Source organism: Lepidochelys kempii, chromosome 7, assembly GCF_965140285.1.
Source record: "Lepidochelys kempii isolate rLepKem1 chromosome 7, rLepKem1.hap1, whole genome shotgun sequence".
Classification (NCBI taxonomy): Eukaryota; Metazoa; Chordata; order Testudines; family Cheloniidae; genus Lepidochelys; species Lepidochelys kempii.
The window spans coordinates 20318523-20345127 of record NC_136386.1 but is presented as its reverse complement, the minus strand read 5'-3'; the positions used below and the strand labels follow the sequence as shown (position 1 = coordinate 20345127).

The 26605-nt window shown below is 43.9% G+C and overlaps 1 protein-coding gene and 1 long non-coding RNA gene across 3 annotated transcripts in view; one reads left to right on the top strand and one right to left on the bottom strand.

The window, feature by feature from the left end:
- The window catches only part of GRIP2 (glutamate receptor interacting protein 2), a 482998-nt gene that overhangs the window by 232971 nt on the left and 223422 nt on the right, over nucleotides 1–26605 (bottom strand). The window lies entirely within an intron of this gene.
- LOC140915240 (uncharacterized) lies at nucleotides 42–5292 on the top strand. Its single transcript, XR_012160109.1, has 2 exons — nucleotides 42–147; nucleotides 5001–5292. It is a non-coding gene; the product is annotated as an uncharacterized LOC140915240 (long non-coding RNA).

Genomic DNA, 26605 nt, shown 5'->3' with positions numbered 1-26605 from the left:
TTTATTGTGTCTAGGATAGACACAATAAATCAACTGCCGATCGCTCTAATGTTGACTCCAGTACTCCACCTCAACGAAAAGCGCAAGGGGAATCAACGGGAGAGTGTTTCCTGTCGACACACCGCAGTGAAGACACCGATCTTATAAGTAGGTCAACTTCAGTTATGTTATTCACGTAGCTGAAGTTGTGTAACTTAGATCAATCCCCCCACCCACCCTATAGTGTAGACCAGTCCTGACTCTTCTTTCTTAGAGGCTGCAGAGATCACAGTCAGCTGTTAGTTTTCACTTTCAAATCTCCAGTATGTACTAGCAATTGTCCTTTTGAAACAATGACAGTTACAAACAAGGGAGAAGTGGTCCCCTGAGGGGGGCCGTTAATAACCTAACTCTCTGACCCTGTTAGAGAGGAAAGGAAACAGATGTTTGGGGCTTTGAAAGAGCTTCAGGATTTGTATAGAAAATATAGTTTTCTCTTTCAACAAGCCTCCACAAGGGAAATCACTCTGAAAGGTAGAAAAAGGCAACTCTTTCTAGCTCTATAAAACATCTTGTGACATAAGCACATAAATATAACTGTAAAAAATCCTCCAGCTGACAGCATGCCCTCCAACGCTGGATACAGGATATTTGGCTTCTTGTCCTGCTTTCCCTCCTTAAGGACCCTTTTTCCACCCCCATTCTCTGCGTGTGTCTCCTCTGCCTCCATAGCACTGACTCTCCTTTTCTGACCCACACAACAGCCTTCTCTTTCTTGGGCTTTGCCTCACTCTGCAAGTCATGTCTCCGCTACCACTCTCGGGACCGTTCTCTCAGCTGCCAGATCCTCATTTAGATCTCCTTTCCTGTTACCTCTTAACCTCACCACAATGTCTGCAGGCTGCACCTTTTTAGCCACTGCATTCCAGTCTCAGCAGTGCTCTCAGATATCACTCTCACATACCCTCCTTCCTGCACTACAGCACTGCTCAACAGCTAAGGTCTGAAGGGTTTTGGGAGGTGTCACCAGCTCCTGGTGGGGTCTTTCGATGGGTCGCTGCTGCTTCTGACTCCCGCCCCCGCCTTAGTTTGCCCACAGACAGAGCAGTTCTTGGACCTTCACCTCTAAATGAGTCAATCATCTCCTTCAGTCACTTGGATGCATTTGCAGAGGCAGCCTGGTGCAGGGGTGTTGCACCTTTGCTGCCCCACACCTTTCTGCCCTCCCTCTCACTCTGTATTCTCTCTCCTTTATAGCAGGCCTGGTTTCTTCTGTTGACTGCAGCTGTGGGTGCCCAACTCCATGATTGGCAGTTATCAGCAGCGTGGGGGTGTGGTCAAGCTGCATGTCTGTAAACAGCAAAATTTGTTAGTCTCTAAGGTGCCACAAGTACTCCTTTTCTTTTTGTAAACAGGAGAGGCTCTGCTCCCCCTTCTGTCTATGCTCAGCATGGGGTGCCCATTACAGGAGGGCATAATGAGCTATCACTGAAACTTCTGCCCATCCTCGTCTCCAAGCTGGCCTTAAAGAAACGGAATAGTGAAATGGAATTTCATCCTCAAATAGTTTGGCTCTATCTGGAATTTTCAAGCTTGTGTGGGTTCAGACCCCTCCTCCCCCATTCAAACTTGTCCCTACTATGTGTAATTCTCCTTGTGTACAGCTAGGACAACACCAGACATTTATTATTCTTACTACATGTTGGAAGGGATGAAGGTGGGGGCAGGACTATAAGAAACAAAGCAGGCAGCATGATCCAATCATTAGAGCAGGGGCAAGGAATCAGGGAGACCTCCTTTCCACTCCCAGCTCTGGCACTTACTTGATGTGTGATCTTGGTCATGTCACTTAACCTCTTGTGCAACCTCTTTTACAGATAGGGAAATCGTAAAATGGGAAAACTAATAACACCTATATCATTAGCAAGCATTCTGAGGTTCTCCAATTAAAAGACACCATCTATATACAAGTTATTATTACTGCCATTTTTGTCCAAACAACAAGAACTTCTTTACTTATTGAGGGGAGGAGAACCGGCTATATAGGGAACGATACTTGTTCAAATAAGAGAGATGTAGGAAGGAACAAATCTCCTTTCCTAAAGACTTGATTTATTCCTTGAAACAAAACCATCAGCTTCCCAGTTATCTACTGCAGCGCAAAGAGACGTGTGAGATACAAACAGAGGAGAGAACCAGGCAGGACAGTAAATTGTCTGTCACAAGCCAAATTGTTGTAATAAAAACAAAAGTCAGGTGAATGCAAACTTGGTTGAGTGGCTCTGTTCTTCTCTCTTTGTGGGGAACCAGAGGTCCTGTAAGGCAACTGCTCTTATGCCCCACAGGTTCTCTAGTGTAGGGTACTGCAGGATTTGTGTCTATCACTTCTCCTGATCAGTGCTGGATGAGGAACTGTAGCTGTTTGGGCTGCACTGCCATTAATGTGCTGACAATACTCAGCTCTATGTCTCTATTTCATCGGATCCAGAAGGTGCTATTTCTTTCCTTCCCCACCGTCCAGCCAAGACTGGGGCTCCGATGAGAGTTTGTTGGCTGAAGTTCAACCCAGTCAAGGCAGAGGCTGGCACCAGGGAAGCATCTGGAAGAGATGTCATAGCTGATGTCTGCCCCTCAGTAGAAAGCATGCTACCTTTGGGGACAGGAACATCCCCAGCTGCTACATGGGGATGAAAACACAAGTAGCCAAAATTGACCACCTGCCCCCACATGAAAAAAGAGATCGAGCCTTTCTTATCAAATCCAGACCTCACAACAATGATCCATGTTTTTGTCTCCCCCTGCCCCCTGATCACTGCATCCTGCTCTATATGGGGCTACACCTGAGACCACATGGAAACTTCAGCTGGTGCAGAACACGTGTCTACCTACTTGCTTAATAGTCTCCTTGCAGGGAACATGATACCTGGGCTCAGTCTGCACTGGCTCCCAGTTCATTTCTACAGGCATGTCAAAGGGCTGGTTTTGATCTGCACCTACAACTGGGATTAGCTTTTCAAACAAGGTGAAGCACCCAGCCACTGTCAATGTGACACTTCTGGACAGATTTGAGAGAGCTCAGCAATCAACATGCACCCAATGTTGTGAGCTCTTTTGAAGGTCATTTATTTTAGGTGCCTAAATGGGAGTTGAGATCTTTTGAACATCTGGCCCCACTTGTGGGTGTTGAGCCCCTCTGAAAATTCTACCCATAGTTTGGGATTGATCAGGACCAAAGGTGTGTTCCGCTATGCAAATACAAGCTATTACCACAATGATCATGCTTTCCTATCTGTCAAAGACAGAATGTCTCAGTGGGATCCCCACACCTTTTCAAACAGCGAACACACCAACTTCAAAGCCATGGGAGAGCAAATATTAGGAGCAATGTGAGTGGATTTATGAAGACAGCTCAGTTTTAATTATGTGTCTTGGGGATTTCTTTTGTAAGGCCGAAGTGACCTGCCACTGACAGCATGGTTAGACTTAGCTATGGGAGCGCAGGAATATTTCCTGGGATGATTTGAAAGGCTGTGCAATGTTCCTCTGAACCTAAAGACAATTTTTCAACATGGAAGGTGAAGATCTACCTACCTATCTCTGATACTTCTAAGAGACCTGATACTCTATTGGGAAGTGACAGAAATTCAAAGCATTTCAATGTAGAGAGGGGTCTGAGCAACAGAGTTCAGATCAGATGTAGATCTCAACTCCCTCCAAAATCCAGGATTGTTTGGATGCAGGGTTTTGATTTAGACCCCAAATCTCGTATAAAGAAAACCACAGTAGAATATAAATAATTTTGTGTGAGGGACAGTCCCCACAAACTAGATTTCCCCTCCCCCTTTAGTCTGTAGGTATAAAATATGGGTATACAAGATATAAATTAAAGGTATAAGGCAGTAATTCAAGAGACCTACAGGTCCAAGCCTGTAAGATATTAGCTTAAGCACTCAGCATAAGGATGTGAGGCCTACAATTTTTAGCATAAGTTAACCAGCAGTGACCTTAAGTCACAGGATATCATAAGACGTATTGCTGTAATGAATGAATATGCTGACAGGTAACTGCAAGAAATCAGTTGATGCCAGTACGGTATTTTAGGATAGGAACATCAGGAGATGTTCAACTGCAAGATTGCTGCAGCAACCAATTGATGTATATGTTAATACGTTTGAGAAAATTAATGTACTAACCTGTAGTTAGTATACTAACCCAGCATTGTTAGGGTGAGGAAGTTAGGTATGGACAAAGGAGGCCAGATATTCTTATGAATATTCATGGCAGCCACCAGACCCCTAGGCCATTGAAACCTTGATTATTGGGATCCTTTGGCATCCCAGGGATAGGCTATCACCCTCATGGATCACTACCTTTCTCATTACCTCTAGGTCTCCCCAAGGATGGCGTGAGTATGTGTATGACATGATGTTGGATGTTAAATTAATATTACATTACTGCTACTCACTTGTTTGGGTTGGAGCGTTTGTGTGTTTACACCTGGTGTTAATCAAACTATTGCAAATTCAGATGCTTTTTCCTAAGTGTGAGTGTTGCAACTGTGAACATCAGGGTTTCCAAATGAATAATAATTCCAGTAACTCTGGGCCAGATCTGCAGACTAGACACTACCAAACCTCAGAGTGTTAACTGGGAATTCTCAAGTAATCAGTGTAAGTAACACACAATCAATAGATCAGGCAACACCCTACAAAGAATCAGCTGAATTCTTCCAAGTGGCCCCCTCCTCTACCGCTCAGTCTCCCGCTGTTTACAAACACTGCAAAGCTGGTCAACTTGCATTTCTTTGAAAGGAAAATTGAAAAAAAAACAAGAGGGAATGTCAGTGGGGAAATCAGAGGAACTGCAAGAAGAAAGGGGAGGCAGGGAGAGATTTTATGAAAACGTATGAGACAAGGAAAAATGACAGGCCAATTAAAAGACTAAAAGTAAGATCACAGATTATCCAAATGCCACTGCCATGTCTTACTGTTATTTCCCTTCTCTTTCTTCCCCATCCTCAGCCTATCAAAGAGCACCTCTCAGACATCCAAGAGTCCCCTGCTCTTCCTTCAGACCTAATTCAACTGAACAAATCACCATCTCATTGCAACTTGTCTTTATTGTCTGCTGGAATACTTCTTACCAATCTTGGGCCAGTCGATGACATTTCTGCTTTCTGTGCATTGCTTCTAAAGAATCTATATGAATGCAGAGCACCTTGGGGATTGACAGTTATATAAATGTCATGCTAATCTGTTTAAGGCATTATACTACCATATATGTCTTTTTTAATAACAAAGGCAATATTTAAATGCTGGCAAGGTATCAGAGAGAGAGAGAGAGAGAGAGAGGCAGAAGCAAAAGAGGCACCTCCATTATACAAACAATGGAAAATGCTGTCTTATCTTTTCACTCCGGACTGCAAGATAATTTATTGCCTTTCTTTTCATTTTAGTTTTGAGATACAATTGGTTAGAATCACCATCTTCAGAGAACATGACTGCAAGAATGCTCAAATTTTCTCGGCTTTTGCTTTAACAGATGACTTTGCAGCAATTCATCTCTATCATTTCCATACTAGAGATGGTGGCAGGCTGTTCTGACCCACTGCCTAGCTCCCATTGAAAAATCAAAAACAAAACTACCAGCATAGCCTGTTTTGAAACCCCCTCGTGACTGGCAACAACGTTCTATAACGGACCAGCTCAAAGCACCAAAGCCAAATGTCTCTGTACACCCACTGCATCTAAGCAGTCCACACATAGTCCATCCACCCCCTTCACATTCAATCTAAGGGGTTACCATAAGGGTGGGCCATTACTTCCAGGTTTCATTGCTCAATTTAAATGCATTGCATTTAAAAGCCCTCAGAATGATGGGATCTTACAAGCCACCAACCAAATAGCCAAGTGAATGCTTAGAAGCATGCATATTAAATATAGGAATAAACTGAAACTCAGATCTGACCACTCTCAATCATTTAGAAAGTTTGGATGTGATTTTTTCAGTGGAAGCTCATCTCCTATAAATATAGAACGAAATGCATGTAAGAGTGGAAGTGGCAGCTAAAGTTAGCTACAGCTACCACCAAAGCTAGGTTTGGATGAGATTTTCCATGAACCTTCCTGTTTTCTGTTGCTCATAAGTTTCCAGTTAAATGTTGAGCTATTTTTGAGCAAAGAGGGAGAGTGGGGAGAAATACACTTTTAAAAAATCTGCAACAGGCTTTTAATCATCCTGGTGAGCTGATGATTTTGATTTGACTGCATTCTGAGCCTTTGAAAATCACATTTTGCAGCTGTGCAGAATATTTTGGCCTTCGTTTTCTTTGGCCAGATTTGTACAGTGTCCAGTTAAGGAAGGGTGCACATGCACTGCATATTGAAAGATACAATGAAGCTGCAGTGGGACAGAGGTAAAAATTGCACAGGAACCCTTGGCTGACTCAGTCCTTGTAGGTCTTGGAAGATCAAAAGGGTTAAGGGGAGTTGAGGGACATGTGATAAAGTGTGCTGGATCTGACCCAAACTTCTAGAGAAAGACTGTATAATATGATTGCAATGTATTTTTTGAGAATTCATGTGACAAAATTAAAGATGGCATTACATAGCAGAAACATAAGGTGACAGAGTCTGGGTTGTGCATGCAGCCTTAACCTTGCTATTTACGGACTTTCAATGTGTTAGTCATGTGACCTATTCTTTTAATGTAAATTTTAGTATGAAATATTTGTACATAAATGCAAAGAGGGAGGGAGCGAGATAAATGCCAGGGGTTCACATCAAGACAGTGGACTGGGACACAGCAGACACTGGGTTCAATTCCCAGCTCTGCCACACACTGTGTACGTGACCTTTGGCAAGTCACATAATACAGTCCAACCTCACAGGGACACTGAGAATCATGTCCATGAGGGACCATAAAAGTAGCTGGATAGAGTTAGATAGATAAAGAAATACATAGATTAGAGAGGGAAAGAGAGAGTCCATAAAGAGTGGAAAAATTGCACCTGTACTATCGTAACTATACTGTCAAATATGAAAGGAATGATGACATAAATCAAACACCACTACAGTTTCAACTGTTCCATATGAGTAGTTAAGATCCCTTTGAGGCTTTCTATATGAAACAAAGAAAAGCTGCATTTAATAACCAAGTCCAGCAGCTTCTGGGATCATCCTCTCCTGCACTTTTGGGGAATAGATGGAAAGACAGATACACTGGGAAGGTGCCGGTGAATTCCATATTTTCTATGCATCATTGTCCCAATTGCCTTTTTTTAAAGTAGTGGAACAAAACCAGAACCATTTTTCTGATTAACACCCTCCTATGAAAGGTTATGCAAGCGTAGAGGGACAGATAAAATGGCACTGGAGTCCAAATCAACCTTGGGCTTTGCAAATAAAATGACCAAGGAGAATTTGCAACCCCCCATTTTGCTCATTCCACATTGTTTCCTACACATTTTTCTGAATATGGAAGCACAGGACTTAGATACTTTTTATAACCCCAATACTTTTCAACTAAAAGTCTCAAGGAGCTTTACAAACTTGTTTTAGTTCTCAGAATGCATCCTGTAAGAGACAAGGATTATTATACCAATTTCACGCATGTGTAAAATGACTTGCTCAAGATCACAAAGAGTTGAGAGCAGAAATGAGGAGAAGACCCAGCGTTTCTAGCTCCCTGTCCTATGCTCTAAACACTACTCCCTCCAACACTTTTAAGCTCTGGAAAAACTTAACAGTGATGCCTGGTTTTAGGAGTGTCTTCCTATAGTATCAGAGATTGACTTTAAATATAGATGCATATCTCCCATTAATCAGTAAGATCAGTAACATTTTTTCCTTACCACCAACACAGAGGTGTAGACTGCATAAGCCACCTGGCTCACAAGATCTTTGGGTTTCCACCTCCTCCTCTATCCTGAGCTCCTCTTTCCATCTTCTCCTTCTTGAGGACTTTTTAATGATCTTCAAGACCCTGTTAATTTTATTCATTTGTTCGCACAGCCACAGAGAGGGTTACAAACCTTCCCCACTCTTATGTCTCAGCAGCTCCAGTTTCTCTTGAAGGAGGGACAGCTATAAAGCAGCCAGGTCACTTGGAGGCATGAAAGCACTGGTGTGTATACCAAAGCTTCTTCCAACCCAAGGGGAGCATTTCAGGGGACAAGGGAGAATGATTTCTGTAGCCACAACCAGTCCATAGTTCCCTTGGAAAGTGTGGGCAGGCATGTCTCCTCTCCGATGCCTTATGAAAGCTAATAACTCACAGGGGCAGCAGCTCCTTTATAAGGTTTTCAATTTCGTTTTTCAACTATACATACATTCTGGCAGATTTCAAATGCTCCTCGGGCAAAAGAGTCATCATCGGCTCAGAAGAAGGCGTGACTCCTCAAAACACACTCTCACGCATGCACACACACACAAAACTTGGCTTCATTTCAACAATTAGAAATAGCTAATGCAGAATGAACATAATGTCTTTGGGTAATGGTAAATATCTGACCATTCCACGAGAAAGAATCTTTACATTCCCTCATGTTAATAAGTATTTGCATTAGCACTTTTCTTCTAAGCATTAATGCATTAGATCTCACATTCGACCCTTGGGAAGCAGGTAAGGTAAGGAGAACTATCCCCATTTTCAGAGATGGAAACTGAACTGTAAAGAGGTGAAGCAACTTGCCCAAGATCATACCTAATGATCCCTGCGAATAGTCTACCTGCCTATAAACTTTGGATGACATCTGGGATGTAGACTAGAGTAGGTTAAGGTATCCCCCATCATCTCCTCCAGTCCTCCCCAGGAACATAGGAATTGCCATGCTGAATCAGACCTGTGGTTCATCTAGTCCAGTATCCTGTCTCTGACAGTGGCCCAGCAACAGAAGCCTCAGAGGAAGGTTCAAGAACACCAGGGTCGGCAGATGTGGCACAACCTGCCGCTCAACAAGGTCTCAGCCTGCTCTCTCTCTGTTAGGGATGGGCTTAAACCCTGAAGCATGAGGTTCTATATTCCTTCCACTACTCTTTTTTAGCACTGTCTAAGCACAACAAAACAAGTGCGGTTTCCCTAAAAGAAACAATTTTAATTGTGGTGTGGGGAGATTGGAGAAATAGCTCTGCATGCTCAGGACAGGCTATTTGGGAAGCTAAAGCATTTTTAGGTGGATCACAAGCAATGTTGGGCGCATTCATTAAAGCTGCTAATCCTTACTTTAATATCAACTCTTGTGGACGTATTTTCTGAGGTGCTATATAACCACAACTTCTGTGGAAGCCAATGGGAGCTGTAGGTGGTCATCCTCCATGAAAATCAGGTCATTAGTGAATTCATTAGAGGCTCCCAGAGATGCAGCATCCCTTCTCCAGCCCCAGCGGGACACTGGAAACATTCTAAACGAACAGTCTGGTTTTAAAAAGCTATCAATCAAACTGATCCATGGGTAATTTCCAAGAAATTGTCTCCCAGTAATTTCTGGGTCAGAAGGGAGGAAAGATTGTTTCTTAGGGGGAAAATTCAGAAGCTATATTCTGGCCAGTGAACTAATAAATACAAGGAGCATCTTCCACTCCCAGGAGGGACGAGGTTAACCAAACAAAAAGGTTCTTCTCCCAAATAAGAACATAAGTAAAAGTAACATTTACATGGGTCTGCCAAGTAGCAGGATTTGGAGCTCATTAATATGCCTAAAACTACATTTATAGTGATATAATTAAGAACAAATCCTGCAGTAGATAGTATTAGTGGACACACAAATTAAATTATTATGCACTTCATTTAAGGCATTATAAATAGAGTTATTATTGTCATCATTGATCAACCCATAATCCTCCCCCTCAAACACAGAGTGAGAGCCAGCCACAAAGTGAACGGCTGCCCATCAGCTAAGCCACATTCAGTCTCGCTTTAGTCCTTTGAGATCCGATCACAGCAACTGCTGAAATGCAAAATCTCCACCACCATTTCTCTAACCGCTAGATGATGTTCCTTCCTAGCAGTAACTTTAATATATAAGAAGGAGAGAGGGCTATTTTGTTTATTGGTAGCAAATAGTCAGAAACTATCCTTGCTGAGAAAATATTCAATTCCAAAAAATGTGTGAAGGTCATCTTAGAACATCTGATCTGGACATCAACCAAACCTCAACCCCTACCTCGCAGGATTGAGAACAAAATATTATCCTTGTCCTCCAATAACTACCCTCCATTCCCACCCTCAAAACCCCCAACCTTCTCCGTTCTTTTCCTTTCCGTGGATGATGGTCGTGATCCTTCATAAATTCCTCATCAGTTTAGGAGATTTATGAGTACAATTCCATTTTATTTTGATGGTTAATATTAGCACTAATACTGCTCTCACATTTACATAATTAGTAACAAGACTAATAATGCCAAACCCCCAATCAAATAGTCATTGTACTGGCCTCCAGCATCATTAGTTAATGCTGACATAATCAATTTGCATTGCCACTCACTGGGTCAAGCCAGCAATAGCCCTTTTCTCTTGAAATAAAAATTGGGCTCAGGACTGTATGGTAGCTGGGATTTTCATACTGGGAGTGATATAATGGAATATCGTGTGATGGTCAATCCTCTTGTGATGCCATAATTAATATTATTGCACTCTCCAAAGGATTGCATGTAGAGAGACTGCAAGATCGTTTGGTACGGTATAAAGATTTTACGACAGCGAGCTTGTGACGGCTGAATTGCTCCAGATTGACAAGATCCCACATCCACCTGAGTGTGAATGTAACCTTTGTATCAGACCTTCATGTATCCTGTGCATGCCATATGTTTTAAAGAACACTGTGTTACAGATTTCAGAGTAACAGCCATGTTAGTCTGTATTCGCAAAAAGAAAAGGAGTACTTGTGGCACCTTAGAGACTAACCAATTTATTTGAGCATAAGCTTTCGTGAGTTACAGCTCACTTCACTGGATGCATAAAGTGGGAAGATGAAGTGAACTGTAGCTCACGAAAGCTTATGCTCAAATAAATTGGTTAGTCTCTAAGGTGCCACAAGTACTCCTTTTCTTATTGTGTTACAGATGTATTAGAATTTTTTTTAAATGTCCCTGTTCTTATACTTGGTTAGTTTCTGCCTGTAAAGCCAGTGCCAGTAGTCCAGAAGAACAGGCTCTTTGGGGACAGGGACCATATTTGCACAATGGGGCCTGACTGGGTGATATTGTCATAGAAATAAACAAACCACAAAAACAATAGGCTTGTAGGGAGAGAAGAAATATCCATGTTTGAGGTCTCTCTAAATGAGCTAACATCACTGTTCACTGTATAGCAATCTTGTCATTTTAAGGCTTGTTACCTCACAGGCTAACAACGCTAAACCCAAAAGCCTTCTATTGCTAGAAAGGGGAAGCCCTGACAGATTGCAAGATGTCACACTGCAAATCTGTCACTGGTTCAATACAGAACACAGCCCCTCGCAGGCCACTGTAATTCTAAGGTGCAATTCTGAAACATTTCTCTGGTTTGCTTTTGTTTTTTAAATGACGGCTGTTTGAAGCTGCTCAGAGATTTGGAATCCTAGAAATGGTCTCGGCAAAGAAAGAATAATGGGCAGAGAGCAGAGCAGGTGGTTAAAGGCACATTACAGAAGCAATTGATCACACCATGCATGACGTAATGTATACTGGGTGGGTTACAGAACACAAACAGGTAGCCATAAAACCTTGGCTATGATCTCAGATATCATAAACTGGAGCTCATGCCAAGCAAGATCTCAGCCCAAAACAAAATGTGTAGCAATGGCTGAAGCAAAAAACAAATCAATGTCTCTATTTTGGGGTTTAAAGAGTGGCAAATGTCCACCTCCTCCTATGGGAAATTAGTACTTTTCGATCCCTTTCCTTCCCTAACTCCAAAATAGCTTTGGTTTTCTACAGTGCTCTTTTGCAGGCTATTAATCCACAGTGTAGATTAGTGTCCCTGGGTGCTTTGGAGGCCTGCCCAGCTCCTCGGTGTTGACTCCCCCAGTGTGATTAGCAATTGCAACATTCCTCATTTAGCAGCATGATTCATATTCAGCTCGCTGCTGCTAACTCCACTGATATTAAGATAACAATGTCATAGGGCTGTGACGACAGCCTCACCAAAAGGATGGAGGAAGGGACATAGTACTCCTCTTCCCTAGGCTGTCTGGGATGAGGCTCTGGAAATGGCAAAAAAGGCACTTTCCTGCCACAGTGGTATGCATGTGTTGATGTGTAGCTGAGAAACACAATACAACGGCAGGCTCCATCCCTGATTTGAAAGAATAATCAGTTTTAATCAGCTCATTCCCTTTAGGTTGTATGTTTGCAGTACCACCTACCCTGACATTCAACAATCATGAGTCAGGATACCCAAAAATCATGAGATTTAAAAAAAAAAAAATAAGCCTTGGGTTCTTTTTATGTGCATCCTAGTTTCTGAGCCTTTAAGTTGCACATGAGTCATGTTTTCAAGCTTTTCTCTGTGACCATGAGGGCTAAAAACTTACTTATTTTTTAATATGAAAGCTGAGGTTCTTACAGAATCACCTGCTTCCAGAAGCTGGGTCTTTAAGGAAAAACACCAAATATTGCAAGCCTCAAAATAAAATAGTGAGAGCTGGCAACACTACATTTGCATTTTGACTTGCCCAGTGATGCTATTCTGGGTCCATTTCATTGCCTATTCCTAGTAAGTTTTACTTTCTGTTTCTAATTCAAGGCATTTGGATTTGGGTTCCAGGCTTCATTAATATTTAGAAAAAATAAAATATGGAAGCTTTTTTATTATCAATAGTTACGATGCAATATTTATTTCCTTCCCTGCCTCTGACCACAAAATTTGTGGAGCAAACTACAGTGTCTCTAAGTTTTTCCAAAGCAAAACCACAGATGTTTCAAACTGGTCTCCAAGTAGCAGTTTTATTTTTGTTTTTTAAATGATCGGGCAGCAGTGCTAACACAAGGGCCATCACATAAGTCAGCAGCATGTCTCTTGCCTGACAATGCAGAAAACTGATGACTGACATTGCGGGGCAAATGCCCTTCTACTCTGCTTGAACCTAGATAGTTCTCCCCTCCCCAAGCCCCTGTTAATCACACCCTTGTGAGATGAACTGCCATGCACACCAAGAATGACGCTGTTTTCTAACTAGCAGTATCGTTACTGCTCAGATGTTGGAAGGCCAGTGCACTCTAGGATGAGAAAGCTGACACCTAACTGCTTTACTACTATTGCTTCATACCTCTCATAGACCCCGATCATCCTGCACAGATGCCAGGGTGGATGGAGCCTTGTGGAAGTGCTCTGCTTCCTCTATGACGTGGTGCAGACTCTGAGTAGTCAACATTGGGAGAAAGGATTGGAGACTGGCAAGGGCGGGCGAACTAATGCACATCACACACACACCCCATCTGTCCCACAGATAGGACTCAGAAAAGATAATGCAGTCCTTTCCAGTATTATATTTTCTATGAATCCCTCAGTTGGAACTGTGGGCAGCTGCCGCCAGAGGACATCCCCGATATTATAGCCGCAATGATGTCTTGATGTCAGGGTGTTGGGATGAGGAGGCACTTCCAGCGGCTCTAGTACCTGTGTGGGTCTCTGGAGATCTGCCAGGTTTGGGAGCAGACAAAACCTGTCCTCTCCACAAGGGCAATGTGGGCGGGAGATCCTGGCTGAGATCTCCTCTCCCTGCCACCTCTCCCTCATGCAGGAAGAAATGATCTATACCAATGCCCCCGAACTGAAGAGAAAGGACAGATCATTCACCCAGTAACTAGACCTCCTAGACAGACTATGGCCCTATATGGACTGCAAGAAGACACTGCATGGTTAAATCTCTCTTACAGTGGGGGATGGTAACGAGACACAGAATCTTATACACCTGGGATGGCAATTACAAACCCAGCCCAAGTTGGTAAGGTACTGAAAATCAATATAATTTGAAGGCTTCTTTCCCAACCCATGTGAAACAAACTGTCTATCTCAGTCCAGTTGTTAGTGACGGAGGGACTCATGCCATAAAACTCACCAGCACAATGGCCAACCTTATCAAAAGGGAAACTAAGGATGGAATGGGTCTAGGAGAATAAGTCTCCCCAATAACTCAAAGATACCATGCAGTCCAGGCAGGGCGCAGGCCATTGACCCTTCAGGATGAAAGACACTGTAGAACTGCTGACTAGATGGCCACAATATCCTAGATGAGTCCACTGATGTAAAATGATGGTCTCTAAAAGGCGTGATCCCACAAAGTGCTGAGTGCATCTGAGAGGCGTTCATTGGCTTTAGGGCCAAAAAGGACAATGAGATCCTCTAGTCTGACTTCTGGTATAAAACAGGCCACTAGATTTCACCCAGTTACTCCTATACTGTGTTTGGCTAAAGTATACCTTCCAGAAAGGCATCAAGTCTTGATCTGAATATTGGAAGAGATGAACCCACCACTTCCCTTGAGAGTTTGTTCCAGAAATTCATCACTGTCACTGTTAGATATTTGTGTCTTATTTCTAATTTAATTTGGCTGTCTTTAACTTCCAGCCATTAGTTCATTTTATGCCTCTCTCTGCTTGGCTGACGAGAGTCCTTTAGTTCCAGTATTTTCTCCCTGTGAAGGCACTTCTAAGCCATAATCAAGTCACCTCTCTATTTTCTTTCAGATAAGATAGATGAGCGGTGTAAGTCTCTCACTGTATCTTCTCCAGCCTGGAAGTCATTTTTGTGACTCTTTTCTGCACCCTCTCCACTTTTTCAGCATCCTTTTAAAAATGCGGCTACCCGAACTGTAGGAAATATTCCACTTTCGATCTCGCCAATGTTCCATTCTGAGGTATAATCCCCTCCCCACTCCTACTCACTACTCCCATTTCTACATCTGTAGCAAGGCACAGCTGGGCCCCTCTCACTTCTTCCCCTGTTGTCCTCACAAAACCAACCAGGCATGCCGCAGGTGGAGGCAATCACTCCTGTATTTTATTTATAGTTCTTTCCCACCACCAGCTTACTATCTATGTACTGGGTTTTCCAGCCATACTTCACCAGCAACAGACCACAGCCACCAGTCCCTCTTAGCCTCTGGCCTTTCTCTTCCCCTCTTCTGGCTTCCTTCCTCCCTCACTCCCCAGGCTAATTAGGCTGCCATCTGTTCCTAGTTGCCAAGCAGGCAGGGCTATTCAGCCAACCCAATCCATTCCCCTTGATTGGGGCTGGTGTGGCAGGGGGCTGATTAAGCACTTGGCGCCCAGCACCCTGTCATAACATCCAAGGATCGTATTCGCTCTTTTGGCCACAGCATCACATGGGAGCTCACGTGGTGTTGGGTGAAGTGCTTAATTTGTGCCAGGGCTTGCCAGGGCTGAGCCCCAGCACCTCTAGGCTTTGGCAGTTTGTAGCCCCAGGCACCTCTGGGCTTGCTGCTTCAGTTATGAATATAAAAAAAATTGCTCAAGCCCCAGCACCTCTTTCATTACAAATTAAGCACTGGTTGGTTGCCCACGGTGAGCCCTACTGAACACCCTCAGCTTCCACTGAACTCAGTGGGAGCTGAGGGCAGTCCCAAGTGCTGTGTAAAGTAGCAGTCATACAAAATGTTTTCTAATCAACACTTGGCCTAGCATGCATTGTGTCAGACAGTACATCAGTGAAGATTTTCTGTCCATCCTGATCTGCCATGCATCATGTTCCTCACTCGCTGCCATCACACTGGAAACAAAGCCACTGGTGCTGGATATGAAAATCTCTTTGGTTTACAGAATAGACACACTGAGGCCTCTTATTGCAGTGGGTAAGTTTCACCACCATACAGGGGAGCTATAGGCAGCCTTCCACATCACTTCTTCCCCATTGCAAGAGATGGTCCCTCTCCACTTGAATGTATTCCACGCACTGTGCACAGCTCAAATGCCTGGTAGGGATGGGGTGTGGTTATGATGGGGCTGGTGGGGACAAAATTTCTGCTAGCATATTCAAGTTATACATCATACCATGTATGAAGGCAGCAGGCTCGCTCTCAAGAAGCTTTTCGTTACTTTCAGGCCAATCCCTATCACTTACTTTTCTTGTAGATTTCTGCTGACACTGTGGCCTTTAACTTGCTTCCTTTGGATATTTTCTAGCTATGGTTGAGACCATGACAAGTTTTGGAAATACATCTGCTTGGTTTGTAATTGCCGAAGTTGGGCAGCGAGAATTAGCTAGAACGGGTGTGTGTGTGCAGGGGGGGGGGTGTTAAAGTAACAATAAACCTAACACAACAGAGGAAGCACGTAGGGACTGAACTTCCCCACCTGCACCAGCTCAACAGGGGGCCTGCAATCACAGGAGTAACAGCCATGAATTGCAAAGGAATCCAGTGATGGGAGATCAGAAGCCTGGTGGCAGGGGAATTAGGATTCAGTCTGATAGTTCTAGCCTCTCACTTTAAGTTCAGAGGCCATGCACACATCACATGTTTCTAGGAAAGATGAGATAAAAATAAAAACAGATCTGAATAGTAAACATTCATATCCAGATCGGGACTTTGGGTCTCATGTTCAAATCTAGTGTTTTTCAATTATTCATGGAGGACTACATGGCTGTTACAGGCCAAGATCAAGGTAGAGTATGCAAACAATGTCAACAGCAAAATGGTAGCTTGAATGCTATTATTATAAAAATAAGAGCAATGCTTAGGCTGCAGGTGGGAATAGCCATGTGAGTAGCATGTACCATTAGAGATGGTCCAATCTCTCTGGATAAAATAAGAATTGCTTGTCAGGTTCCGGGGTGCAATTCACACCAGGGAGAGGTTGAGTCACTACTCGCATTCGAACTCTGAGTGTCCCAAAATGTTTCAGCTACTTGTGTCTCCCTGCCTGGGACATACATACAGCCAGCAGTCAGCATGTGCTTTGTGTTCTGTATGCTGTACAGCAGGGGTGGCCAACCTGAGCCTGAGAAGGAGCCAGAATTTACCAATGTACATTGCCAAAGAGCCACAGTAATACGTCAGCAGCTCCCCATCAGTCCCCCACTCCCAGTGCCTCCCTCCCACCGGCAGCCCCACTGAGCAGCGCCTCCCGCTCCTTCCCCGCTCCTCCAGATCAGCTGTTTCATGGCATGCAGGAGACTTTGGCGGGGGGGGAGGAGGAGCGAGGGTATGCCAGGCTCAGGGGAGGGGGCAGGGCCTGTGGCAGAGCCAGGGGTTGAGCAGTGAGCACCCCCGGCACATTGGAAAGCTGGCGCCTGTAGCTCCAGCCCCGGAGTCGGTGTCTATACAAGGAGCCGCGTATTAACTTCTGAGGAGCCTCATTTGGCCCTGGAGCCACAGGTTGGCCACCCCTGCTGTACAGCTCTGGTTCACTATGAATCCAAGCCTGCCAGCAGTTATCACAGACACACTTTTGTCTTTACCAGACTTGGTTAATGTTAGCAGGTGATCCCAATCCTGTCCCCAGGGTGCGAACACAGGGCTGCTGTCGGTCACACTGCTCCATCTCACATATTTCCTTTCCTTACCCCTTTCTTGCACATTATATCATTTCCTGTGTGTATCTGATGTGAGAAGGTAAGCTCTTCAGACAGGAACTGTATCCTTTTCTGCTGCTGAAAACTGCCTTGTTAAAGTTATGGCCCTGTGTAAACATGAATATCAATCAATTAATAATCTTAATCCAAACCCTGAAGGCTGGATGAGAGGTGCAGCCCTGGAGAAGTGGGGGCAAAAAGGGTTTCATGTCACCTATGCGTCTCCATCATTTTGGGCAGGTGCCTCTGGGGCTGCTCTAATTTATGGCAGCTACCCAAAAGCACCACTGGGCTGCTCTGAAGCGGGAAGCCCAGACTATTCAAAGTGCTCCATCCACTCCTCATCATGCCCCTGGCCACTTTCCGAGTATGTCCCTCTGCAGGGGAGTAGCTAGAGGCACCCAAGCCAGCCCCTGCATAGGGGTATTCTGTAGGGGCTGGTTAAGCGGGCTTTGCAGCCCCATTACCGAGGCTAAGCTGGGCTGCAGTGGAGCCTAGAATTAGACCCCAAATCTCTTCTGAGATTTCAGACAAGTTTAGCTCCTAGGTTCAGCTGCACGGAAGCACCCAATTAAAAACAGGGAAAAGGTTGATCTGTCCAGTCTGTCCACACCCAGGTAATACCAGAAATCTCACCAATAGAATATCTCTTCTTGTACAATTTCCAACCTGATTTCCACACCGACTACAGTAAGTTCAGAGAAGCATCTGAGCTCTTAGGTGCTTATCCACATGGAACTCTGAGATTCATCCATCATTAAACACAATGGACCTGAGCCCGCAGCCACACTCTTTCTGTTAGAATTAGTGGATTTTTATAGGGCCTGGCCTGCAGTCCCTATGCTGGCAAGATGCACACTAAAATGAACGGGCCAAATTCTGCCCTCCTTCGCATCCCTGCAGTCCCAGAGGCTTATCAGTTATGGGCTGAAAAAGGAAATGGCATATGGGCATTATTGTACTGAAAAAGAAGCAATACCAAAGCAAGGAAGTGGAGATGGACATTTGGCTTTTAAAAAGCAGAGTGGCTTGGGAAATTGACAGTGGAACAGGGAGCAGTTCTCCTCTCAGTTGCCTTGCCAGGTCAAATTTAGCTCTAGCCTACAGTGCAGAAAAGGCCTTATCTGCAGGTTGTTTGTGGTAATGAGCTGCTGGACTCTGCCCAGACCCTCGTAAACAGCAGCCGACCTCACAAACAGCACTAACTGATACTTTTGCTAGCAGTTCAAACAGAGAGGCCAAGGCTTAACCGAACACAGGCTTGAGTCTCTTTGTTTGTGCTAGGTAGGATCCAGAGGGTGTCTGCTCTGTTACAGCATTGAGGCATATTGGAGTACCCCAAAGGGCAGTGGGTGGGAGAAGATTGCTGTACTGCCTCCCAAGCTGTATCTATTCTGTAGATAAACAGAACACCACCACTGTGAATTTCTAGAACATCTTCTACTCGAGGCTTTCAAAGCACTTTTCCAACATGAACCATGCCTCACTTGAGGGAAGGAAGTGTTGATATCCTTTGTCCACAGATATGGAAGCTGAAGCACAGAGCAGTTAAAACCTAAATTCTCAAAAGCTTCAATTTAAGTGTCTCACGCTGGACATCCGAGAATAGTGTGTTCCCTTCTGAAAACTGAGACCACAGTGACTTGCCCAAAGTCTTAGGTAAAGCTGAATCTGCTCTCCCCCATGCTGGTGTCAACCAAAAACAACTCCACTAAAGTCAATGGAGCCACACTAGTGTAAATCAGATTAGGATCAGGCCCCAAGAACCCACGGCAGAGTGAGGAATAGAATTCAGATCTCCTGACTCTGAGTCTGGCACCAGACCATCATTTCCTTTCTGTAGAAAAAATAACAAGGAGGCATATTCTTGACCAATGGGAAGGGCAGATTGCCATCTTTACAGGTAAACCTACACTGGGGCTGTACCAGTTGAGAGGCTTAGGAAATGAGACACAGTCCTCTAGGAGCCTTTATTGTAATTTCTGATAATAGTCAAGAAAGTGGGGACTATGCATGAGGCATTTTTGGTTCGTTATTCATGCTGGGATATGCTCCTTAAATGGTGACACTATTTCTATGACTACCTCAACTAACAGGAAATTAAAATGTCCATAAGCTGTAATGGAAACCAAATACCAGGGCTTAAAGTCAGCTCTGTCATAGTCTTGAAAGCAGACTTGTTGACTGCATCACCAAACCACCTAAGGGTGAACAGCTGCCAAGTAAAACTCCTTCACACACATTTTTCAGACTGGTTAGTTCCTGTATCTTTATCACTACAAACATGGCCATCAAGCCTAGAAATGTCAAGGAATATGGGAACTCCCTTGCCCATAAAGACCAATGACCCATGCAGTGACCTCCTCTATACTGAAGAGCTCAGACGAAGGTGTAAAATGGCCATAATTCTACCAGGAAAACTGAGCAATAAGATGGAGGGGAACATTTATTTTTGCTCCCAGATTTTGATCAGCATGTGCACTGAGGCCTAAAAATAGACTGCCCTTATCGCCTGTATCTTAGCTAGTATAAATGCAGATATTGTTTATATTCACCTAAGCCTCTCTCTAAATCTTTGCTGAATCTAACTTATATACTTCCCTGAACAATACCCAACAGTAGTCAACTCCACAGGTAAAGCATAAAATAGTATCTCCATGCATTCATTCTGGACAGAACTGAAAACCCTCTTCTCAAGACAAAGGAGAGTGTTTTAAACTTTTGAAGAAAGTATTATAGCCAGTGGGAGTTCAGATTTGTTATCACCATCCGACAACCCTAACTGGGATGTTTCAAGGGTACTGGCTGACTCAGCTGTCAGAATTGTCCTCTAATATCTAGGCTTGTAGGAGCATATGCATGTAATTCATGTAATTCAAATCAACCATCCAGCCCTTAGTAATTAAAGACATTTCTTTTCTGTAGGAACTTACCAGTGCTTTGTCTTGCCTGATGAACAGGAAGCATTGGGTAAGTCAGACCCATAGCCCTCACCTTCTCCTCAGATGACAGAGTGGGATGGCTTTATTTTATCTTCTTTGCACTAAATTTCCCACTAGTCGAAGTCAGAAAAGTAAAAAAGGGTTATTACGGCCTAGTGGTTAAAGCAGGACAGCTGGTTTCTATTCCCAGCTCTGCCACACAATTGCTGTGCCAAGAGCTCACTGGGCCCCAGTTTTTCCATTTGTGAAACAGAGTGGCCCAGACTGTGGAGAGGTAGAACAGTGCTCATTACTGAAATCTAATCTCTCTGGATCATGAAGAACTTTTCTTCTAATTCCCATCATTCTGTGAATGGTGAAGAACCACAGAATCCACTGGGATATCTCTGAAAGAGGAGATCTAATGGCCATGCTATGACAAGCTCACAGGCTGAGATATCTATCCAAGACATTTCCAATGTACCTTTCACCAGGACCGGCTCTAGGCACCAGCAAAGCAAGCACGTGCTTGGGGTGGCACAATTCCAGGAGCAGCATTCCAGCCACTCTTTTTTGCTTGGGCAGTTGCGCTCTCAGAGCTTGGGGCGGCAAAAAACCTAGAGCCAGCCCTGCCTTTCACTACTGCATCTAGGCAACAGTGAAATCTCACAAGGTGAGCAGAGTCAAGTCTACTCAGTTCTTAGACCTGTAGGGATAAAAAAGGATGCTGCAGAAAGTGGTGATGATCATTCATTTAAGGCTTTCTTACCTCCAAGTCAGTAATGAACCAATGCTCTGAGCATGGAGCTAAGGGTCTCTGTGCTTCTGTACAGGCAAGACATACAGCCAAACCTCTGACCATTTGTGCTCATTACAATTCAATGGCACTTTCCCCCCAACCTAAATCATCCTTCATAGTTTCAGCTAGATATTTGTCTTTATTCTTGCCTTACACTAGCAAGTAGTGTTGCTGCATGCTCTTGAATGCTCCAGTTGTGAGTGTATTTCAGTGATAGGTGATGTTATCATTACACATAAATGGGACTAACTTCTACTCCAACCAGTCAGTTGAGTTCAGCAGGATGGCAGGAGGTCTTAAAGCGGAATTGAGCAGCCCATAGTCTGCAAAGCACTTTGGGATAATTCTCGATGAACAGTGCCGTGTAGGTGTGTGACACAAATTAAACACGACTAGCCAGCAGCTGCTACTCAGGAGAAGACAAATAATTCCTCTAACTCCTGCTCACAGACCATTCTCTAACTAGGAGACACTCTCAGTAACTGTGTCACAAAAACAACACCAGAAGGGAAAATGCAGGAAAGGAGGCCAAACCTGTTGGCGTGTGAGCTGCAAAGCTGTCACAGACTGAAGCTCCAGGACACAGCTGGCCCAGAGCTGCTGGGCTGCTACTTTCTCCAGCATATAGGTAGGGGCTGCCCAGTCCCATGCAGGATTTACTACCACATTTCCCTTTGGTATTTTGCATTGTACCTATCTTCTGCCTTCATCCCTGTGATGTGTCATTCCATACTCTTTATGAAAATATGCTTATGATATGAATATGACATAACTGAGATATACATTACGTAAGATGGCTCATGTGAGATATAATTGGAAAGCTTATGATTTACTGAATGCGATTATCCAATTTGTAGGCACATATTTCTGTATCTGAATTTGGGAATATTGACTATCTGTGTTTCAACTATGCTCCTTTGGGTGACTCCCACTGCCAGCCCTTCAGGTACAACAATGGAAAAGCCAGACAGGCGGATGGCCGATCAGCAAGGACAATGGGCTGTAAAAGAGCTTTGTCTTCTTGTGAACTGTGTGGATCAGCCCGTGAAGAATGGCTACAAGGGCCCTACAGAGTCAGGTGGTCTTGTCACCTGACACTAAAACATTACCTAGGACTTCTTGTAACTTTCCACTGTAAGGGAAGAGGGGTCAAACTAGGAAACAAAGGACTCCTGTCTTATGCAAATCCTATTTAAGGGTGAGGAGTGAGGTCATCCGGGTCATCAGTTTTCCCCTGCTACTCCACCAAAGATGACTGCTGGAAACAACTAAGACTGAACTGGGAGAAAGAACTGGGCCCAGGCTAGAAGGGTGTCTGGCCTGTGAAGAAGATTATTAGAACCACATTTAGGGTTTCTTTAGCGTATTAAGCTTCATTTGCATGCTCTGTTTTATTTTCTTAGTAATCTGCCTTGTTCTGTCTGCTACCACCTTAACTACTTAAAATATACCTGTTATAATTAATACATTTATTTCTGGTTTATAATATAACCCAGTTTATGTATTTCTAACCAGGGGGTGAGAAACTGTGCATACCCTCTTCCACATTGAAGGAAGAGATGAATATATCTTTGGGTCTGCACTCCAAGGAAGGTGGACATCTGAGTGCTGGAGCAAGTCCCTTAAACAAAGTCTTCCCAGAGCTGATCTGCAGCTGGGTGTGGCCCTGCCTGTGTGTGTGTTAGAGGCGGTTTTAAGAGCCTGGCTCAGCAAGACAGGTTAAATGCGGCCCATGCTGGTACAACAAGTCGACTCAGGGGTATCTCAGCACATCAGATGACTTCCCAAGGGGTCCAACCCATCACAATCCCTATTAATTTCGAGCTACAGGGAGCAGGTGATGGAGCAGACTGTGCCACTGGCTGCAGAACATGGCTGCAGATATGGGGAAGCTTCTATTGTGAGCAAGACCCAATGCTGTGAGAAGGAGCTGTCCCATTTGGCTCACTAGGGCACACTTTGATACCTATCTACTACAGCGATAGACACACGTTAGATGTGCCGCAGATAAGACACAAGGGTTGCTGTGACCAAATCCAAAAACGCTCATAAACTGTCTCACTGTCTGATCACAAGGGCTTGGGGGGCCTTGGAGAAATGGGCCTGGTGACCACTGGTCTCTGGGGAGAACTTAAATAATGCCCTTTCATCTGGCCTTGCAAACTCATCTCAGGTTTGTCCAGTCTTCCCCGTTGGACAATGACAGCTGCAATTGGACTGGCCCACAGGATGGTTCCCTACAGTCCAAAAAGAGTTTCACATTGGTGCAATTATAATTCACTATACTTGCCTGAGTACAGAGGGCACATGGGCGAGAAATCTCAGGCCACGGTCCTATCTCAGCATAACAGACCTGCCCCTTCTTATCCTGAGCTACCAACAAGCCATTATTTCCAAAGGAAATAATGGACCAATCGAGTGGCCTGGGCATGACAAAATGCATTAATGGTGCAGCCTTTTCTCATGACAAGGGTGCTCCTAATGCATGTAACCACTGCATGTGAGCTGTACAGCTATTTGTCGATGGAAAAAATCTCAGTTAAATGAATAGCTCTCAATTTTCTAGAACTTCTGAAAGCATCCCATTATGTCAGATTGCATCGGGTTAGGTCATACAATCCATCGTAACTTGATTTAATGAGGCAATTAAAAACAAATGCATTTCATGGGCAAATTGCTGGGCAAATATCCTTTTCTTGGTTCCACTTGGCTTCACATTCTTTTAGGGGTGAAGAGTTTAAAAGACTAAAAGGAGCTGTTTATTTAATTTCCTTTGGAATAAAAAATCCAAGAGGGCATATATTAAAGGGCCATTCTCCTGCAAACAACAGGTAAGTATCTACACACTTCAGCAATAAGGCTCTTAGTCCAATGGAAGAGCTTCTTCAGAGCAGAACAAAAACACCGATAGCAAAACGAGAAGCTATTTGACCCAAGGGATCTTTTTCTTTTTGATATGTAAAATTAAATGCATGACAACAACAAAATGCTGCAGGAAGACAGAAAAACAACTTCAGTGCCTGGCATAGCAAGAGAGATATGTGGCTCCTTTTCAAATTAAAAAGATTCCCCACAGCTCAAACCCACACAGCTTCTGAAAAAACGGGGGTTTGTTTCTTCAGCAAGTGCACCACCAGGGGCTTGTTTTCCACTTGCTCTTGAGGGATCCCATTACACTTCTTATAATACCGGGAAGCAAATGGCATGCTTCAGGCCAGAAGCTGATTGCTTGCCAGAGTCATGAGGAATTGCCTCCACATACAAAGGGCTATGTGCATTATGGAAGCATTCCACTTTTCTTTAAAGCACCAGTTATTGGCCACTGCTGGAGGCCAGATAACAGCCTAGATGGGCCAGTGGTCTGATGCAGTATGACAAACTGTATGTTCCTATGTTTTACACACACTGGATCTAGGCAGGTTGGCCATTCATGTGTTGGTAAGTGGCTACAATCAACAGGCAGGGCAGCCTCCCTCAGCAGCATTTGTTCCATTAGGGCTTGCCTGCCTTCTTCTATCCCTTGGCTGTTTGGCGAAGCACAAGTTCAATTGTTCAGCTGGCAGTTTTCAGGACAAGAAATTATATACGGGAAGATTTAATTTGTCATTGAGGAAAGTGAAGGCTTCCAGGTTTATTCATCACTTTCACTGGAGTACTGAACCAGAAGTAGCATCCAGAAGCAAACACACACCTCTTCATTAGCAATTTCTGAATCACTGGATAATCAGCCAGGCTAACTCTTGGGCTCTCTGGCCTTTTCCTTCTTCTAGGTTCCTTCAATGATATCAGAAGGGGCACCAATGCATTGCTCCTGCTGGTGAAATTCAAGATCAAGATTTGCCCAAGATATTCCCAGTTACCTCCTTGCTCCCCTGTTAATGGTGCAGCTGCCTACATCATGGGTATCTCAAAAGACACAAACCTATATTTCCTGTTACCCAGGGACAGCTGCTGCAGCAACATCTGCAACTGAATAGATGTACTGGACAGAAGCAGACTGCAAAGTGAGCATGACAGTTCATTCTCTCTCTCTCTCGCGCACACACACACACACGCAAGGCTGGCCAATGCTAGAAAAAGTACCCATTGCTTTCTATGGGTATTAACAGTAGGTGCAGCAGAGCCAGATAATTACCTGCAGGTGTTGATCCAGGGCAAGCTATGCTCTGCATCCATTCAGTTGCAGCTACTCCTGACACTTGTATCAGCAATGAGTCATTTATCCTTGTGTTGCCTAGGCCATGTGTTGAATACCGGTTAGTCACCTATGTTCTCTGCAGATGGATACAATAGTAAGAAATCACTGGTAATAGAAAACACTGCTTTTCGCTGGGTCTTGAGATAGATGGCTCAGAATGGTGAAAGGGGATTCTGAAAGGCAGTGGATCTACGGACACGATGTTCTCTTGGTATGTCAATTATGGGGCCTCAGTGGGGAGGGAGTATGCAAAAGTTTGGTCATGTTTAGTAAAATATAAATATTTTTTGCAAAATAAAAAAATCTGAATTAATTTGTTCATAACGGTCAAGGAGCTGGGTAGCAGAAGCCTTACTACATCCCTCATGGCCTATCAGTGACTTCTGTCTCCGGATCATGGGGATCATGACCTCTTGTCAGTTTAGCTGTCTCCTAAAGAGGACACCGAGAACGGCAATTCTGATGGCAGCCTCACGTGTGTGAATTAGGCTGGGGGGGGGCATGTGTGCTGACTTCCAGCTAGTCAGTGCTATGGGACATATTTATTTCTCTGTGACTCCACAACAGGGACAAATCAGTGTATTATCCATTAAGCTACTCAGTTCATTTTTCTCAAGATGAATGGAAGACAGGGCTTCGAATGAGCATGGAATCCCTTAATCCTCCAATCAAATATCTCCTCAGCTACTAAATTGGATGACCCAAAGATATTACTTTTTCAAGAGAGAAATTATTGTTTTCTAAATAAGAGAACCTCCAAATGAATATTTAATGTTTTCTCTACATCTCTCTGTTCCTGGCTTGCAATATTTAAGCAAGAAGTCTGATCAGGGAATGTACTAGCCATGAGATAAATACATCTCTGAGGTATTTGGATGCACAAGGAGCAGACAAGTGTCTGTAATATCTCAAGTGTATGATTGTGTCATGATTATAACATCCTGTGGAATTAGGTTATTGCCACTAAGAAGGCTGCCTACACCATGCCTACTTCACTGTTTTCTTGACTTGAAAAATAATCTAATATCATCCTCTTTCATTGGCAAAGTAACAATGACAGCTACAGCATTGTACTAGCGGTGCAATTGTTATTACTGACATGGCACTTTCATTAGAGGGCCTTTTTGCAGATAACGTTCAAAAAACAAACAAAAAACCCCCCCAAAATCAATATCTTTTGGGATGGGAATTTCTCAT